Consider the following 19,595-nt stretch of genomic DNA (forward strand, 5'->3'; position numbering starts at 1 on the left):
CCACGGGCAATTTGGGAACTTAGCTGGGGTGTAAATCTGTCCCGTGCTGCCTGAAGTTCCTTGACCTTCAACTAAGACCTGAGCTGCCTCTTCTCTGTGATGAGTCGACGCTATTAATTGGAAATCCAATTCTGGAGGATTGCCAGGCTAATGCTGAGCAAGCATCGTTTGGCTCTGCAGGCAGGATATAGGACATGCCTTGGTCTATCTATAGCTGGGGAAAGTCAGCTTATTCTGCCTCACTGCAGGTGAAAAGTGGGGTAAGTGTGTCCGGGTTCCTACCTCACCACTCTTGTACCTCGCACAGTTTCATTTTTTTTTTTCCTATTACTAGCTTTTTGCAAGATGAGCTGCACAGCGGAAATGGCAAGCAAAGACTGTTGGTTTTATTACCTTATCCCTATCAGCATGTGGGGCAAAATGGCATCAGTCCTCTGCAAGCAAGGCATCCCATCCCATGGAGCTCCTTCCAGAGCTGGTGGGGAGCAGTCAGGGGTTGCCTTTCCACCCTAAACAGTGACCTCAGGGCAAGATCCTTTGCCCCAGAGGGGCTGATACTGCCACGATTTAGAGCACAGCTGGGATCTGCTTGGTCTGGGGGCAAATAAGCTGCTCCTTGGAGCTCGCCTCTCATGTGGCACATGAGGAGATCGTGCTCCCATGGTCTCAGATGGGGATGCTTCAGTTTAGCCTCAAAATGAGAAGTGTTTGTAGAGCTGCCCTTTCGGGGGATGCTGTTGCCTTACATCACCCGAGGGGTAAACAAGATGCTCAGACCCTGGTAAAGAGCCTCTCCGATCCCAGAAGCCGTGCTTAGCAGAGACCTCACAGTCCAAAAAGCAGCTTTTGTTGACAACTGAGCTGAAGAGTGATTGATGCCGTGTGTCGAACAGCAGAGAGCAGGAGGTGAGCAGCAGGGCAACCCCTCTCCCAGCTGAGAGAGGCATCCGCTCAGGCCAGTGCTTGGCTGCAAGCTCCAAATGTATTTGTGATTCCCCCACTCTCCCTGTTTCTTGATCCCAGTGTTTAAGCATTGTGCAGAAAAGAGAGGCAGAGGGCAGGCTACAGAAAGCAGTGCAGATGGGAAAGAGATGATAGGGAGAAAGCGAAGCTGGACAAAGATTGGCATGGAGGACAGAGCTGAATGCCAGGCAGGGACCCAAGGCTGGTGACATAGCTTCTCTGCTACATTTTTCATGCAGACCTTTTGCCCTCCCTTCTCTTAGTGTAGGATGATCTATCTCAGGGACGTTATTCCAGTGGGTTTGTGCATGCCCTGTGGTGTGGAGGGTTAGGGATGTGCTGTGGTGGTCTGAGAGGCAGGGGGAGGCTGTCCTGATGGTTGGTCCCAGGCTGAGCCGCAGCTCAGCCGTGTATCACAGCATCGCTGATCAGCATGGAGATGTGAGAGAGGCTGACAAGGGTTATGCTAAGCCAGAGCTGATCAATTCCAATCTGATTAATACTAACTGTTTATAAAGTGTGTCAGACCCAAACGTGCGTCCAATATTAATTAATCCTCCGAACTGCCCAGGGAAGTAGGGAGGAAAGATTGTGTCCCTTTCTAAAGAAAGGAAGCAGCTGGGAGTAATTGATTAGGTGGCACTGGGATCTTGGGGGTTATTTCTGCTTCTCTCTTTGTCTTGGACATTTGTAGGGAGCTTTGGAGGGCAGAGCACAGCTTTTGAGTCTGTGCAGTGCCCAGCACCGAGGGAAGGTCTGCAGGTTTGGGCTCCTCTCCAGGAGGTGCAGAATGACTTAATTCGTGGCAAGTCCCTACTGAGTTATTATGGGCTTCCCTGCTGCCTGGACTGCATTCAGAGAGGGGAGATGTCCCTGTAGGATGCTGGCTGTCCCCTGCAGGTGCCTCGTTCCAGCCAGCGGGCATGGCAGGACACTGCAGGTACATGCAGGGCCCCACAGGAGCAAGAAGGCAGCTGATACAGGACCAAGCTCTCTACAAGACCAGGAGAGGTAAGGGCAGGAGATGGGGCCGTTGCTTCAGACACCAGAACTGAGTACAGCAGCTTGAAGGTGAGGGAACCCTGCTCAGTCTGGTCTGTGCCCCGGGGAGATCCCGATGTGCTACCAGCACAGGCACAAAAGACCCTCTCTGCTCCAAAGGCTGCTCCCCTGTGCACAGCCTCTGTGCCTCTTTCCAGGTATGTTCTCTCTCATTTGTATCACATCACTGGGAAAGCAGATGAAATTGTAAAATCTGGGCCTTTGTTTTAATTTCAATCAGCCTTTTGATTGATGCAGTAAAACCACTGGAAGCCGCTGGTGCAGCCATAGCTCTGTGCTCCCCACGCAGGGCATCACATTGTGTGCCCTGCCAGCTTCAAGGGTTCCTGGCAAAGAGCTTCTGGTCCCTGCAGCTGGGAGCAATAAGTTTTTCAGCTGCTTTGGCTAGATGCAAACAAGTTCCAGGGCCCCCGTTTGTCACCGTGTGTAGCCCCAGTGCATCGATGGGGATGGAAACTGAGAGCAACAGCACCTTGAACAGCCCAGCTGAAGCCACAGGAATCCCTTCAGGGTCTGGCCCATGCTCTGGCCAGCACTGTGAATAAACAGAGTACTTTCCTCCCCATGCCTGGAAATCCAGGGCCTTTCACAAGCACTAGAATTTGCATAAAACACTTAAAGCTCACATAAATAAACCTAGACAGCCAGATCTTGCAGGAACCAAATGAAATCATAAAGCTCTAGATTTTAATTAGTCTCTCACCCCTGCTATATCAAACGATCATCATTGCTCATGTCAAACTGATGCTTATTCTGGGATATAAAAAAAAAAAGCCTGACTCCCCTGACAGGGCTGAGGGATGTAAAGGTGGAGGAGGGAGCTGAAAGAGCCATATGGGCCTGAGTGGTTCCTGGGCTGTGGTCTCTCTGGCACAGAGTTTGCCTAGGAGTCTCCAGCACAGATGGGCTGGAGTTTCCTTCCATTTCACATGAGTGTGGTGAGGACAAGGCAGGGAACTCCACGGAGGGACTCGCACCCCAAGATAGCCCCAGTCCCCTCAGCTCCCAAGGAGCAGAGCAGGGACAGGGGCATTTCTGTGCCTTGGGCAGACCTGGCTTGCAAGCTGGAGCTGTGCAGTGGGTCCCCAGCCAGCCCCAGCCAAGGGGAGCAGGAGGCAGAGTGATGTCCCTTCCAGATGCTGGAAGCCTCTCGGCATACAGAGAGGGAAGCCTGTGGGTTTTTTTTTCCCCTTTACCTTCATGCTGCCAGCCGTTCAAGCACAGGTGCTGGTTATGGAGCTGTTGTTGAGGGTTATTAAAGATAAATTTTTTCGTTCTCCCTTTGATTGATGCCTTAATAGATTCCTCCAGATGTGATAAGGTCAAATTTAAATTTAATCAGTTTTTTCATTATTTTTTTTTAAATTCCTGGATGATGCATAAACACACCAGTGTTGGGAAGGTGCAAGCAGCTGGGGAGGCTGTGATAAGTTTTGCTCTCTGCTTCTGTTTAAATCATTGTAATGACAAGCTGGTGAACTGCAGGGTTCCAGAGCTTTCCAGGTAAAATCTTGAGCGTGGAACCTTTCTAGGTGAAGAAACTCCTACAAATCAGCAGAAAATTCATAGAAGGTACTGGAAAAATCCCATTTGGGAAACCCTTCTGAGCTCCTAGATCCAGGAGTTCCTGGAAAGTACCAGAAAATCAAAAATGTTACAAATCTTGCAAATTTTTCACAGAACAGCATGAGATCTTGCTCTAAAACAGGGCTGAAAAACAGCACAAATATTTGGGTGTCCTGCTCTCAGCTCTGCAGCTGCCTTGTGCAGTTTTTCTTTCGGGAAGCGACATGGGGTTGTATCAAGCAGGACCTTGCAGACATCCAGGTACCAGGTGTTGGTGACCTCTTTTAAAAGTATCGGCCCCGATTTCTGTTTACCTCAGTTCTTCCGCTCGTGGGAAGGCAATGTGTTTGGGGAAAAGCCCCAGTGTGGGAGGGTGATGGGTTTTTTTTGAAGTACTTCTTAATCATTTGGCCACAATGACACCTTCCAGCTTCATAGATGTTGTTGAAACGGAGGAAGCAGGAGTTGCAGCCAGGCTTGAAGTGAAGTGCTAGTGTCTCCAGCAGCAGCATGATGCTTCAGAACACCCCTCACTGCCATCACTTCCTGCTTGGGAACAGAACAGGCTCTGCTGCAGGACTCTGCCCTTCACTGCTCTTCAGCAGTTGGTGGCATGGCTGATGAGAGCACACACCTCTCAATTATTTTGTGAGGTTTGGGCTGGTTTTCAGCAACACTGGTGTCTGGAGTGATGTGAATGCACCAGACTCGGCTTTCTCTTTTATTATTCTTGCTCTTTTACTCATTTTTTGCTTTGCCCACCATTCCTACTGCTTCCATCCAGGCAGGAGGTGCACACAGAGGGGTGCCACAGGATGGCTCCTGCCTTGCCAAAGGCAGGAGCAGCTCTCGTTAGGCTGTACCGTTGTGTTAGCTGATATTTTAACAAACATGTAGCTGTTAAAATGCTTGTTCTCTGTGCCTTAATGCGAACAGCAGCCCAAGAGACACGGCTTATGGGGACTTGTTTGTGTTAGGGATGTTTGCAGCAGGTTAGGCACCATGTGTTGTGCTGCCAGAGCGTGCTTGTAGGGTGTGCTTGTAGAGCAGGCGAGATGGCTCCAGGGACCAGGGGGGCTCTGAGGAGCCTGGCTGTGGCCAGAGCGGGGGATCGGTGTCTTCAGGGGCCCAGGCAGGCTCTGAGGGGCTTGGCTGTGGCCAGTGCAGGGGATCAGTGTCTTCAGGGGCCCAGGGTACTGCACTGCTAGTCCATCCCCTGCCATGGTTTCAGCTAGTCCTAGCACTGCTTTCCCAGGTGGCACAAAGGCAGGACTCATGCCAATAGGTGCTCTGGCTGAGGCTGAGATGAGGATTTTTGGGGAAAAAGGAGGAGAGTTCAGCTATATGGAAACTGGCCAAACCACGCCATTTACCCTCACAGATTGTTGGGTTTTTTTTGGCCTGTTTTATTCAAACTGCTCTGTGAATAGTTGTGGTGGGGACAAGCTGTCAAGTGTAAGCCAGCTTTTGGTGGACTGGGCCATAGTGACTCCAGGCAAACCCATGGCGTTCCTGTCAGCACAGAGGCGATGAACATGGCTGCCTCTCACCTCCACACAGCCTGGGGATGGTGCTGAGGCCCACTGCGAGCACGGTCTGGGTTTAAGTACAGACTTGGCTCCTACTTGACTGTCAGTGTAGACACATCCTTAGTGTTTTCATTGCTGGGGGAAACAAACCCTTCGGCGTGTGCTTGCCTTCACACCCTGCGCGGATCCAGCTGTCTCTGCTTTCTCTCTGCTCGCAAGCAGATGGCGGAGCGAGAGAGGAGATGCCTCAGGTGAGCTGGGCTGGGAGACACAAGTGTGAAGAGACACATCGTTGCGTTGTCAAAATATTGGGATGTCTAGTTTAAACCAGAACAGAAGGGATTGCAAAAGCCACCAGCTCCCCTGGTAACAGCGCACGGGTCCGCATGTAGGCCGTGAGCTGGGGGAGTACAAGGAGGTGGGGGTTAGCGGGAGCTGTGGGGCCGTGGGTGGGCTGCACGCCCTGCAGGCACCCATGCTCTGCAAACAATAACAGGAACGTTTAAATGCCGTAAAGCTCATTTTATCAGGGAGATGGTTTGTTCCGAAAGCGGCTGTTGTGCGCGGTTCCTTTGATAGGTCTCAGCAGATAGCACCAATTATAAAATTATTAACAAACGAATGTGCTCCTTCGCTCCAATTAAATGATAAGAGCTAAAGCAAAGAGGCAGATTTTTATCATTATCAGATTACAGGCCCATATTGTGCTGATAATAAAGTAGGCACTTTCTGATATGCTACCTCCAATATGACTCCTTAGATTATTGTATGGCTATGGAAAAAAAAAATAAAAAGAATTTTGCAAAAAGCAATAACAACGTTGGAAGTGTCTTTATCATAGGCCGTTCAAGGGAGCGTAACAAAGGGGCACGAAATGACTCAGGCTGATGGCAGTGAGGATAATAAGAGCATCAGGAGTGGGGAGGGTGCCCACACGGCAGAGCACTGGGCCAGAACATCTCAAGGCTGTTAAGCAAACTCCCTCTTAAGGCTTTATCTCTTTCATGTAATCAGGGAGGCAGTCTTCTGCAGCGCGTGGAAAAGTGAAAAGATCCACAGGAGGAGGAAATATTTGATATTGAAAGATCTTACAGGGGTGGGAGGAGTGTTTCCCTCCTGTTCATTTCCCCCTAGAAAGTCTGGCAGGATTTGGGCTGCGGTTACAAATGCACGCTTCCTTTTTCAGCAGCTGAAATCTGATGTTTCAGAGGTGATCAAATGTAATTAGGCAGCGTAGTACTAATTCAGATGCCATGTGATGTGTCGAAGGAGGGGAATAGCAACTGCATGGCAGGAGGGACAGAATCAGTTTCCCCTTCCTGACCCTGAAGCAATCATATAAAGCCCGAGAGCTGGTTTTATTTTCCTCTCTGCAGGGGAGAGACAGCAGTTTAAGGAAGAGTCCTACTCTGTATTTGACTCTACGCCTTGCTATGTGTTAGGTTGTTAGGCTGGTAAAATATGTAGAGGATGTGATTCCTTTCCTGTACTGGCATAAATCAGAAGTCACTCTAGCTGCGCTGATTTACACAAGCTGAGGGTTTGGCTTAACAAAATTATAACAGCATAAAGCTGGTGAGGAGGAAAGGTCGAGCCCACCGTATCTGTCTCAAAGCATGGTGATATTAGCCATGAAATTGTGATCATGACTGATCAGGGAACCTCATCATTAAGTGACTAATTATTATTAATTATTATTTATTAGTGTAGCACCAGGGAGCCCTTGTCACATTCATGTTAAGCTCCCTTGAACTTGGATCCACTCCAAATTTTCTGAAGTCCTTGAGTTTGCAAAACAGAGCTGCTGATCTCCTAGGAACAGGTCTCAGAGTTTAATACTCCTGGGACTGACAAGCCTCAAAGGAGGAGTGCTGTAACGTGTGTATTGCTCATGGCGGGTCCTGAGAGAAGCCCAGCAAAGAACTGGGAAATAATAATGTGAAAATGGTGAGCTGCAGCTAAACTTCTGCTGAACTCGGGGATGGTTCTTTGTGTCTGTGTGTGGCTGCAGGCTCAAGCGCTTCTAATTACCCATCCCAAGTGATCAGATCAAATTATCTCAGAGGGCTAATTTCAATGAATTTTGCTCTCATTTTCACCGATGTAAATCACAACTCCTCTGCTGTGAGTGGAGCTGAGCTGGATTTACACCCAGCGTAACAGAGGCTGGAAAGCATCTGCACTGAACTCCTGCCAGTTCTTTTCTGAGTCTGCCTACAGAGACTCCAGAACCGAGTGACATTGGCTTTCCTAGGCATCAAAGGGCCACTTGAAAGGCTAATTAATGTTATCTCTGTGCCAGATCAGGGACGTAAAGGACTGTTTTCTTGTCCTGATGCAGCACCAACATGTGCGGTTTTACAGCCCCAGCCTGTTGGCTGCTGATTCTGCTTGCGTTCACTGTTATTTACAACCCCGTACACAAAAAGGTCTATTTTATTTATTTGTATGTTTTTGCTTCCCGGGAAGATCTTCAGCTGCGAGCTGAGTCAGCAGGATCTCTAGTCAAACGGCGAGCCTCTTTCCCTACAAGATACTGAAACCCCGTGATGTTTAGCCTGACGGGAGAGAACTTTGCTTTCAGTGTGCCACATCACTTTGTTTCGCCTCCCATCTTTCCCTGCAAGCAGGAAGCAGCCCTCTTGAATATAATTTCTATTGAAAGCAAATGGTGTCTATGTCTGATTAGTTCTGGCTTGAGGCTGTATCAACAAGCTCACTGTTGGTCCTGCATTTGCAGCCTGGAATATTTTAGGGCACTTGAGTCTGACAGATTCATGTTTATTACATTAAACCATTTTATCATTGACTCGCCAAAGTGTTATTCTCCCAGCTGGAAAGAGGCAGTTAAAAAAAAAAAGGCAGTTACACCTCAGTCCGAAGTGCTGACAACAAGGCCAAATCCTGAAGCCTTTGCTTAGAGCCTCAGAGGAGCTAATCCTGCTCTTGTGCAGGGTCTCATTCTGCCCCTGCTGTAGTGAATGGCAAAGCTGTGGTGTGAGAAGGAAGACTCCTCTGAAAGCGACAGAATTTGATTGAGACATGACACTGGGTAAGTGGGAATCAAACCAGCAGATTGTGGTCTGTTGTATGGGCCAGAGGCTCTGCTGGTGTTCCTAGGATTGCCCCAGCTTGTCCCTGTCCCCGTATAACAGACCAGGCCCCTTCTCCTCAGGGAGCCACAGCTGTTTCATAGCACTAACATCAGCAAAACCTGTGTCAGCAAATAGGCCTGTCCAGACAAAGAGGGAGCTGTGAGGGGAAGTGCTTTTGCTGTTATTTTTTTCTTTTGCTAAGCCATTTCTCACAGTGCAACTGTACAAACACAGTAAGTCACCTTTTTCCCCCCAGAAGCCCAGGGCCTCAAGGATTCTGTTTGCATTTCCTCCTTGGGGACAGGGTTTCCATTACACCAAGGCCTCTCTGCTTCACTCTGGCAGCCTACAAAGGTCTTGAAAGGGTTGGAAAATGTCCCCTGCCAGCTTCCCTTGCTCGGGAGAGCTCCCTGGCTCACACGGAGCTGGCAGTGGGCCTCTGTGCCGCAGAAGCCTCCGCTCTGTGGGAAATCCCAAGGGGACGAGCTGTGGGCTCTTTCAAAACAAAGGTATACATTTCAAAACATCCTGTGGAAGGGAAAATACCATCAGCAACCAGCAAACGGTTTTGAAGCAATCAGGCTGTTCCATTTAAAACCACCCAGAGTCTGGCAGCCTCCTCCACTATTTTTCTTTCTTGCTTAACATCTAGAAGTCTCGGAGGAATTTCCCGGTACATTTGCTCTGCTTCACCACAGGTCTCCGTAGAGTGTCTCTGTGACATGCACTGTGTGGCCTGACGCTTGACTTTGTCATTCTGCCCATCTTGTCACTCTCACAGATTAATCAGAGTAATTCTTAATATTTCCCAGAAGCAACTTCTGCCTGGGTTCTCCTGCAGGTGTTTTTACCAACGTTACTGGCAGCTGTGCACCATCCCAGCAAGACGAGGGAGATTGAGGTGCTGAAAGCAAGCACAAGTGAGCTGGAAGCTAATCATGCTAACCTAAGCTACCTGTCCAGAGTTTCCTTGTCAACAAAAACAAAAGATACAAACTCCCAGAGATGTCCTGTGTTGTGAGGGGTGAGTAGTGTTTTGGGGACCAGAGGGCGAGGGGATGTCTGGAGCTGGTTAGGGCAAATGGCTGATGTATTTATCTGGAGCACCTTGGTATGTGGGGTTCCTTGAACTACAGGGGAGGTGAGCCCTTACCCTTTTTTCAAGGCTGTGAGCCAGCTAGAGAAGTGATAAGGGGTAGGATGAAGGGCAGTGGAGCTGAGACGTGTCAGGCTTCCCAAGTCCCAGGCCAGTTCCTTGTCCATTAAACAGCACAGCCCTCCTTGGCACCTGCGGACTGTCTTTCAGTCCAATACTCTGTTCACAGTCCAAGGCATTCTCAAATTTAAGGAAGAGACGATAAAATAGATGAAAGCTGATCAGGAACTAACATTCTTTAAGATCGCACTCAGTAACCCTTTGTTTAGCTAACCCGCTCTTTGAAGAAACTGGCTGCACATCTGAAATGCGTTTGCTCTGTAGACAGATAACTGTGAAAGTAGAACCCGGTCTCCAAAGAGCTTTAAGCTTTCTTTGAAGAAGGCAACCGACTACATGTCATGCCACATAAGACATTAACCTTTAAATGTTATGCAGATGACTGGGGAAGGAGGCCATTTGTTACAGGAGGGGAAAAAAGAGAAAGGGTGGTTTTGGCTCTGCTGCCAGGAGAGCCAATTCCCATCAGTGGGTTTGATGCATTGTTTCATAAGTAGCAGTGTTGCTTTTGTAGGAGAGCAGCTCTCAGAAACTGTAATGTTTAATGCAGAATGAAATGTGTTCTAGGAGAGAGAGTTTTTGCAGCCAGTGAAGCAGGATGCGTCTCAGAGACTCTTTCCTTAATGCTCTCTGATTCTACAGCAAAGTCATAGTCTGCTTTGTGGTCCTTGCATCACATGTAGGTCTCTGCACCACAGATCATTTCTGGGATGTTTTTGTTTTCAAGAACTGTTGCCATTGTGGAAAGCAAGCCAGAAAGCATACCTTGTGTTGTCCTGGGCAAGAGACATTGTTTTGTTCTTTGGTATGTCTTCTTTGGAAAACAAAAGTAATTTGTGCTAACATGATGTGCTAGTTGTATGCAGAAAACAGCACAAGGCATTGAAAGTACTGGAAGCTGTAGCTCTCCAAATTAAACTGTGAATCCCCTCCTGCCTTCCCCTTCTCAAAGCATTTGCTCTCAGGGCAGCTTTGCATTTCCTTTCTGTTTTCAATATAGACACGTATGCTTACTGCAACTATTTTATCAATGAATAGCAGTTGAAAAAGTACTGGTTTTGGTGTGGTTTATCCCAACCCTGTAGTAAGAGTCTGACCTTCCCGTTAGAGATTGCTCTGCTTCGCATGCAAGAAACATTACCAGAATGTTGCTTTACCCTCTAGCACATTTACCTCTCTGTGGGCATCATCGAAGCACTAGCTATTATGGCTATACTGCTCCAGCACAGCTCTTCCTAATGATAATATTTTTCCCTTCTTAAAACAACTTCAACGACCATGACTAAGTACCCAGCAGGTCAGCCGGGAGTAATCGGGTTTCTGCCTGCATCTTTCAAACAGAGCGAGGCTTCTTCGGGTCTCTGCGTCACACACCCAGGCTTTGGGGGAATCGCCATTAATGGCTGGGAATGTGTCTTGGCTTTCCTCTTAATCTCTTATCACAAGATTAGCTAATGTCTGCAAAGCCCAGGAGGATTGGGTAATGATAAGGGATCATCAGGCGAGATGGGAAGATAAGCATTGTTCTCTAAGATACCAGCCTCCCAAGGAGATAATTATCTCGTGCTCTCCATCAGCGCTCTGCTCGCCCCATCCCGGAGGCCCTCTGCACTGCGGTTGTTGCAACGGGGCACAGCAAAGTAGCAGCAGGGGAGCGAGTGCCCCTTGCAACCCTACAGAGAGCTGCAAAGTCCCAGACTCCATGTGAGGGTAGCAGTCTGTGCTGCTCGGGGCTTTGCATGGCCCCCACAGCCCCTGACTCCAGGATCCCAAGTGCCACACGGGGTTTGAGGTGACCCACTGCGTGCAAAGGACAATTGGTGTTTTCAGCCCCGCTGGTAAAAAGAAGGAAGAAAAAAAAATGTGTGGGGGTGGAAAAGCCCAACTCCTTTTTTCTGTGCTCTACAAGGTGCTAGAAAAGCAGAGCAAGCATCCTGCCGGATGTCTGTGTCGGTACAGGGAGCGGTTTGAGACATTCCTTTCCATCAGCTGCTTGTAACCTGTCTCAGCTGAGTCGTTGTCGCCCACGGTGTGTGCACATTCCCAGCTGCTCCACTGCAAAATGAGACGGGTTCTTCTAATCCTTCTCTCCCCCTGACTGTGTCTCGGGGCTCCCTGGGGCGATTGTTTCTTCAGAGGCAGTGTTTTGGCGAACAATGGTTTGTATCCCTGCAAAACAAGTACCAGGTCTCCAGCAGAGCGGGACCACCCGTCCTAAAACTGGTTTTGAACTGTGCTGGGATTGGAAGTGAGTTCTCTACTTTTTGGTGTTTTCTTCTCTTTTTGGTGTTTGCAGTAGAAACACCAAAGGAGCTTTGGAGAGGCGCTGGCTGCCAAACCACACCATCTCCAGGGCAGCATTGGGTCTGGGTCATCCCTCTCGTGGAGTCGTGGGGACGTGGTGGCATGGAGCGATTGCCTGGCACCCCATCCTGCTGCCCACATGGCAGCTCCTGCTTCTCCTTCCTCCTGCACTCCTGCTGCTCCAACCGTGGTTAGCTCAGATTTACACCTCGTGAGGCACCGTCTGTGCCGCTGACTATCCATTTCATTATCTGCTTGTAATTGTTTTGTCTTCCCTGATCTTTTGTTCACCTGTGATGAGCGTACAATCAGTTTTGCTCTCCTCTGACATGAGTTACATGCCTTTTGAGCCCTGACTGATTAAACTCTCTTCCTTCTTCAAGTAAATTGGTTCCCATAGAGCTGTCCACTAGTGTGACTCCATTCAGTGTCTGAATTACATCTTCCCAGCTGACAGATGGATCGCTTGAGGGTTTTGTGGTCATTGTGCTAGCCTCAGAAGTTTGTGGATGATTATGTTCCCAACCTGGTCAGCCAGCTTTTGTTTGCTGGAACTTTTCTACTCTAAATATTGGTGACTGATGCCTGGTCTGATTGTTCTCAGGCTACTGGAGCCTGCTGCTGCGAGGGAACATTGCTGTGTTATCTGAGAGTTGTGAGCAGCACGTTTGGACCCCTTCTTGGCTGATGTTACTTAGTGCCAGCATCTGCCTCCAACCTTCACTGCCTTGCAGCAAGTAGTGGCTGCCCAGGCAGGGATGCAAACCAGCCAGACCCTGCTCCACTGCGTAGGATTGTTTTGCACCAACTTACACGTATTTATGTACAAAACAAAACTAAGTGGACTTGAAGGATGCTGCTCAAGAGAGACTGCTTAAAGAAGGAAGACAACATCCATAGATGAGGTGAGGATAATGCCATGCTCCATCCCATACAGTTGTCCCGTGCAGCCTGGCTGTCCCTGTCTGGCACCCTCTCTGTTGGCAGGGTGACAGCCAATATGCACAGCTCAAAGATACTTTGCCAACAGGGGCGGATTAAACTCTGCTTTATTGCTTTCAGGGGCTTCTCTAGCTCTTCCCCGGCTAATGAAAATGTTTGGAGAGTTGGCCAGTGGATGGTATTAATTGGCTCGTGTGATATTTATTTGAATTTTAATTGGATGAGAATTCAATAGAAATAACTGTTATTATGAAACTGAATAATGAAGCAGCAGTAGAATTAGTGACCCGTTTTTAGCAGGAAGAAATACTTTTTTATTACTTAAAACAAGCTTAAATTAACAACTGCAGATAATGGTTCCCCAGAGCTAGATAAGGGGTTAAGGATCATTGCTCGCAGCGATGACAGGCTACTCACTAAAGTTGGTGAGTTATGTTTCAAGGTTAGGGTTTATAGCTCGGATATATTGTCTCCAAGTGAGTGAAACTTGGTTGACTGGCAAGCCAAATGACTCACAAATTGACCTGAAAAATAGCATTCCCCCCTGCAGCCCCGGTTGTGTAAATGATGTTTTGGAAACCTCCAATTGTGTGGCCAGTTATAAGATTCATCTCATTTGAAGGGGAAGTGGAAAAGATGAGTGTAATCTGGAAACAAAGGACCCTGTGCCCTCAGGTTTTGGCACAGGAGCTGAGCTGCTGATGCCAGTTAAAAGGCTGCTGCCACTCGTTGCAGCTTTGGGAAGTGACGAGGTCGACACCTTATTTCGGAAAGATGTTTCTCAGGCTGGCAACGTCAGCACAGCAGAGGGGCCGTGCACGAGGAATGAGGACGAAGTTGCCCTGAAAGCTTTAATCTTGTGAAACCTCAGCCCAGTTCTCTCAGTGCCTTGAGCCTGCCTGAATATGCATTAGATCAGAGCGGTGCTACCCACAGATGTTCAGGAGGTTCGGTGTTAATGGATTAGACACACGCTTAGATTAGAAGTTGAGTTTCGGTGCAGTTCTGCCTCACCAGCAGCTTTGCGGGGCCAGATGAGAATCCGTTTGTGACAAAAACCTAAAAATATCAAACAACTCGGGCAAACTGACAGTGGCCCTTTATTGCGAATGATGTCAGGCCCTTCATGGAGACATTTATCCCAGCACTGATTGCCCGTGGCCAGCCCAGTCCAGGTGCCAGAGTCCAGCTGCAGGGCACTAGAAAATCAGTCACATTTTCATCCAGATGTCACCAAGGGGAAGTTTCTTTCATGTTTCTGTCATATTTAATGGTGTCTGAGCTTAAAATAAACCTACTAAAGGCTCAGCTTCACCTTGGATTGCTGCTCCTCTGTAATCATTTACGCTGGTAAAAGTGGTGTAATTCACATTTCATTTATGCCCACGACATGGTACATGCAGCAGCAGGGGAACGTGGCCTCTTTTCTCGCTGGAACCTTTAAGGTTTCCAGCTCCAAGTGTAATTGGACACTATTACAGTGTTTTATGAGCCTTGTTTGCCTGCACTAAGAAGAACAAAAAGTAGTTCTTAACTCAAGCTAAAAGAGCAGGGAAAACAAAGCAATTTGGGCTGTAACTTAAATTCCTAATACTAATTAAAGCAATCTGGTTTGCTGAGCACATCGGGTGGATGTACCCAACGGGGTGATGTGTGCTCCTTGGCACCACAGCCCCAGGAATGGGCTGGGGGCCAACTGGGAGACCCAGCCTGGGATTTTGGCTGCTTTCACCAGGGCCCATAGGCTGCACGTTACAGGTTGCTTTGCTTGGATGGTTTTTTTTTGAGCGAACCCTTATCCCCACTAATATTTATTGGGGTCTGTCTCACTGTAAACATATCTGTATCGAAGCTGTTAGATATAAACCAAGTCAGGTAAATCCAGCGCAGAGGAGGATATACTGGAGAAATGTAGACTAAAGCCTGTCAGATTTATTTTTATTTATGTCGATTTCTACAAACATAAAGCAGCTCTGCTAGACTTTGAAGGAGTCAGAGAGATTCATGCTGTATTCCCCCATACCCGCAGGAGCTGCATGCAAAGCTACACACTGGGTTTTGACAGCAAGGATTGAGCCCACAGCCTCAGGTTAAAGCTAAATTATTTGAGCAAGAGAAACAGTCCACAGACTGTGGAAAACAGCTTAAAGCCACCCGTATCTGAAATATATAAAGCTTGAGCCAGAGCTTCCTGAAGCCAGTGGCATCCTTCGCTGCTTTGGCTGCCAGATGACCAGTTCCTATCCCTGAGCTCTGGGGGATCCATGGATAAGGGCTGATGCAGCCACAAGTGTGTAAGAGCTGAGCTCCCCGTTATATCTCGAGGAAGCAAACTGTCCCTGTCCTCCCTCCTTCCCCTGCGTCAGCACATGGGACAGGAGATGGATGTTCCCACAACACCCATTTCCAGTCTTTTTTCGTGTGTGCGAGTAATTCTGTTTCAATGGAAGACTGCTGGAGTTGTCCAGTGTCCATCAGTCTGGTGGTGGGGATTTATTGACAAGATACAGAACTATTTCTGTCCTAGCAGCTTGCAGCAAAGAAATCAGGAGGTTTTTTTTCTCAGTCAGGTCTAAATGGGTACGTAGCTGAGTGAACCATGGCATCTCCTGGTAGCCTGGGTGCTTTTCTGGCCCTGCGGGACCCGTCTGTAGCTGGTGCTGCTCTGGTTTTGTCCAGAGCCAGCACTGCAAACGTTCTGCATGCTGGAGCAGGAATAAAGACACTTTCCAGCAACCATAATCCTGCATTATCTGCAGTGCCTCTGACTTTAAGTCTCCCCCTCTTAGTCTCCACTTCCTCCTCCACATCTTGAGAATTATCCAGGGGAGGATGTGGCTCCTGGCTCCTCTGCAGCTGCCTAGTGGCTGCCTGGGACCCTCCTGGGTGCTGGGAGCACAAGCAGGACGTTGCTGGTCACTAGCTGGCACCCTTGTCACCTCTCCCTCGAATCCTGTGGCTAATGCTTTCTTAATTTGCTCATCTGTAAAGTACTTAACATCCATCCACTGAATTATGGTTTAATTGTGCAAGCTTCCCCGATAATGCTGTTCGCTGACATGAGGCTTAGGATAAGATGTTGATTTCTTGCTTGCCGGTAATTGTGGTAATGATGCTCCGTAGTTGTAGGACAGCGGCTGTGCTTTTGGGCAGGAGTAGGAGCTCTTCATATCTTTGCAACCTGAGTGAACACGAGCAGGTAGCGTTCCTGCTGTCACTGGAGATGGGGAGACTGGGGCAGGGGATAGCTGAAGCTAATGGTGTGTACTGTGGATACTGATTATTTGGGAAGAGGTCTCGAGTCCCTAGACCTCTAGAGCCTCTGAGCAACCCTAACTGCCTTCTGCCACGCGTGGGCCACTCCATCACAGAGCCTTGCTGAGGTCACAGTGGCCACCACTGCCCCGTGGGCCCTATAAAACAGGCCCCCTGATGCTGGCCCACCACTCGCTCAGCGACTAGCTCTTCTGACAGCCAGCGAAAGCGGCAGGAGGACGACTAGAAGCAGAAAGGCGAGAAGCGGCCCTTCTTGGTGTGCGAGGACAGCGATGCCGTCCGAAAGAGCACCAAGAAGGAATGCAGCTAACACGAAGGAGATGTGTCGTGGGCGGAGGGAGAGTGCCGGCAGCACAAGAGACATCAGTGCTCGAGAGACCTCTGCCCAGCCCACTGACAGATATCGGCGGTACCACTGGTACCGCAACGACGCGGGGAACAGGCCGGCCCCTCAAGCACCCAGCGAAAGGGGGCCTGGGCCTTCCCAGAGGCGTAACGGTGGCGTGGGGCAAAATCAGGAGCATCAGGCAGATGGCCACGGGAAGCAGAGGCGTGCCAACGGTCCAGAACGGAGCGTGGGACCCAGACATGGCCGTGAAACAGTCAGCAACCTCAAATCCATGCGTGAAAACCAAGCTGACAGTGGCATGGGACCTACGGGCGGAACTGGACGACCATCTGGCTCGGCACCCTGGCCCGAAAACCTTCCGAATGGAAGGCAATCCGTTTGGGCGGTCCCAGGCAAAGACTGGCTTGACCTTCAGCCAAGCACTGTGGAGCCCATGGAGCTGGGTCCACAAGAAGAGGTGGAGGAACAAATGGAAGTGGATCCACCTCCACCAGAACAGACCTGGGACTACCGCAGCATGTCGTTGCTCTCTTCCATCCGAGAGCACCAACAGCGGCGCAGGAGTGCCCGCTCAGCTCCCTACTCATTGCTCAGGCTCCATCCCAAGCATTAGCTTGGGACCACCGAACACCACGGACATCCCACAGGGCTTACCTGCAGGATGTCCCGGCAATAAACAACTCTTGCCGATTCTCAGGGGTTGTGTGAGTGCTTCTTTCCCATCCCACGGCCCTTGTGCGAGAGGTGGCAGCCCTTCTGCACAGAGCCTCGAGGAAGAGCATGAGAAAGGACCGAGAGGACCCAGCTTCCTTCGGGCTGCTGTGCTGGGGGGACAGGAGGAGTCCCCAAGGGCCACCATGCACCTTTAACATTTGTGAAAATAGACTGAGGGGTGAAAATAGTAGTGTGTGAGCAATCATGGGTGGCGTATTTCTTATATTAGGAGTGAGTTTGTGTATCTAATTGGTAACAACCAACATGGAGAAGGCTGAGGTACTCAACACCTTCTTTGCCTCCATCTGCACTGGTAGTTGGGCTTCTCAAGTCTTTCATTTCCCTGAACACGTAGATGGAGGCTGGGGGAAGTGGTCGAGTCACCGTCCCTGGGGGTGTTCAAGGAAAGGTTGGACCCGGCGCTTAGGGGCATGGTTTAGTGGGTGACATTGGTGGTAGGGGGATGGTTGGACCAGATAATCACGAAGGTCTTTTCCAACCTTAATTTTTCTATGATTCTAAGTGTTTTGTCTCCTGCCATATGCCAGCAAGATTATAAATCCTCAGGCTGAGGAGAGGCATCGCTCCATGGGGAAAATGGCACCAGGAACATTTTTGGGGTGAAGATCTGCAGCAAAAACTCATTTGGAGCACTTATCTGCTCCTCTTTCAGGTCAGGCATCTGCAGACAGCTCAGAAAACCTGTGTCTGTGTCGCTGGGACTGAAGTGGTGTTGTCACGTCTGACACTAATGGAGAGGACGTGTTTCTCCATTAGAAGTTTACCGATAGTGAAGTGATTTCCGCTCTGCTGGTAGCTCCAGTTCCCCTGTGGTTAAATGAGGACTTTGGAGGTTAAAGTCTGTCAGGCCTGGATCAAGGTCAGGAAACCTGCATTTGATTCTAAAGATTTTAATTAACTTTGCACCACATAGAACCTGGGCATGCTTGAAAAGAAATATAGATAAATTTTACATTTAAATATTTGAATAGTGTCTATATCTTATGATGGCTGTAAAAAAACCCTGTTCATGCAGGCTGCAGGAAGAGAGGAGATTTGCATAGCAGAATAATTGGTTTTGCAAATAAATCTGGTTCTTGAAATTTGTAGATTAGCAATAATATGTCTCCAGATGAGAAGGAAAGGTCATGGATGAATAAAGCAACAATTAAACTTTCAGGAGATTATTAAACTAAACACAAACCTGGCTAAATGCATATGAGAGAATGTCAATAAAGGACAGGAGTGGCCTGTCAGGACTTGCAAGCCTCCAGGATATTAATGTTACTTTGAGATCTTTTCTTCCAATGCAGCTGCTGCTCTTCTTGAAGTAACAGCCTTTGCAGATTCCTTCCTAATCTGGACAATCCATTAAATAACCCAGTTAATTTAAACCATTTAAATCCAATAAGGTTGGTATGTAATGCTATAAAACTCTAAACAAAATCCTTGGAGTATTACCACATTAACTGTTGCATTGCAGGCTCTATCCACGCCTGGTGCTGTCCAAGTAGGTGCCTTGCAGGAAAACGAGGAGATCTCAGCACAGACAGCACCGAGGAGAGGAAATACTGAGGCTTTATAGAAATGTGAGTTTTGTTTTGAATCTGAATGGGGGAAAAAAAATAGGAGTATTTTCCAAATGGGCCATGAAATAGGTCTTTTATGACAGGGAGAATGAAGGTTGTGGGGAAATTCTCATTTCAAAGTATTGAAAAGTTGGGTTCAGAGCACTCAACTTTTCTTTGGAGCTTTCAGAAAGATCCTAAAATGAAATGTTCTGAAACGAAGAACTCCTTTCATGGTACTTTTTGCAAAAGTTCTTTTGAGGGAAAAGAAAGGAAAAGAAAGGAAAAGAAAAGAAAAGAAAAGAAAAGAAAAGAAAAGAAAAGAAAAGAAAAGAAAAGAAAAGAAAAGAAAAGAAAAGAAAAGAAAAGAAAATTTAGAAGTCCCAAACATTTTATGAGGACAAAATCCTGCGTCCCCCTTTTCTCCCAAACCTCACAGCACAGGAGGCACTGGGCTGACCGTGCTCCAGGTACCAGCTTAAGAATCTGCATCTAAGCATTTTACACCACCCTGGTTCTGCAGGGAAGCGGCTGCATGTGGCGATGAGAGGCAAAGTCCTTGTCCACCGTCTCCTGCCTCGAAGGCTTAAGAAGATCAAAGTTCCTGATGCTCAGCAATGCTCCTGCTTTGTTTCTCCTGTGCTCCCAAGCACGTTGAGGACCAAGGGGCAGCGCTGCTGGGCCACTTCCCTTCGGACGGACAGACAGAGGAGCTGTGGCTGGATGTTTGGACACATCCCCGTCCACAAGGGAGAGAGGTCAGGGCCTCAGCTGGGAGCAGGAGCAGAAGGAAGGAGAGCTTTCCATGCCTGTTTTTCTCTCTCCTGAATCTCAGGAAAGGGACAGGAGTTAAGACAAAGTAGAAAAAAAGAGTCCCAGGGAATTTCAGTGGGCAGAGGCCCAGCCCTAACTCAGCTTTCCCTAGCTTGGTGCCACTGGAGCTGCCTCTTCCAGACATATTTTGCCTCTGAATGTCAGGCCAGAATGCCCCGACCCGTGAAATGGCTGCCT

Source organism: Aythya marila (genome assembly GCF_965140915.1).
Source record: "Aythya marila genome assembly, chromosome: 27".
Lineage (NCBI taxonomy): Eukaryota > Metazoa > Chordata > Aves > Anseriformes > Anatidae > Aythya > Aythya marila.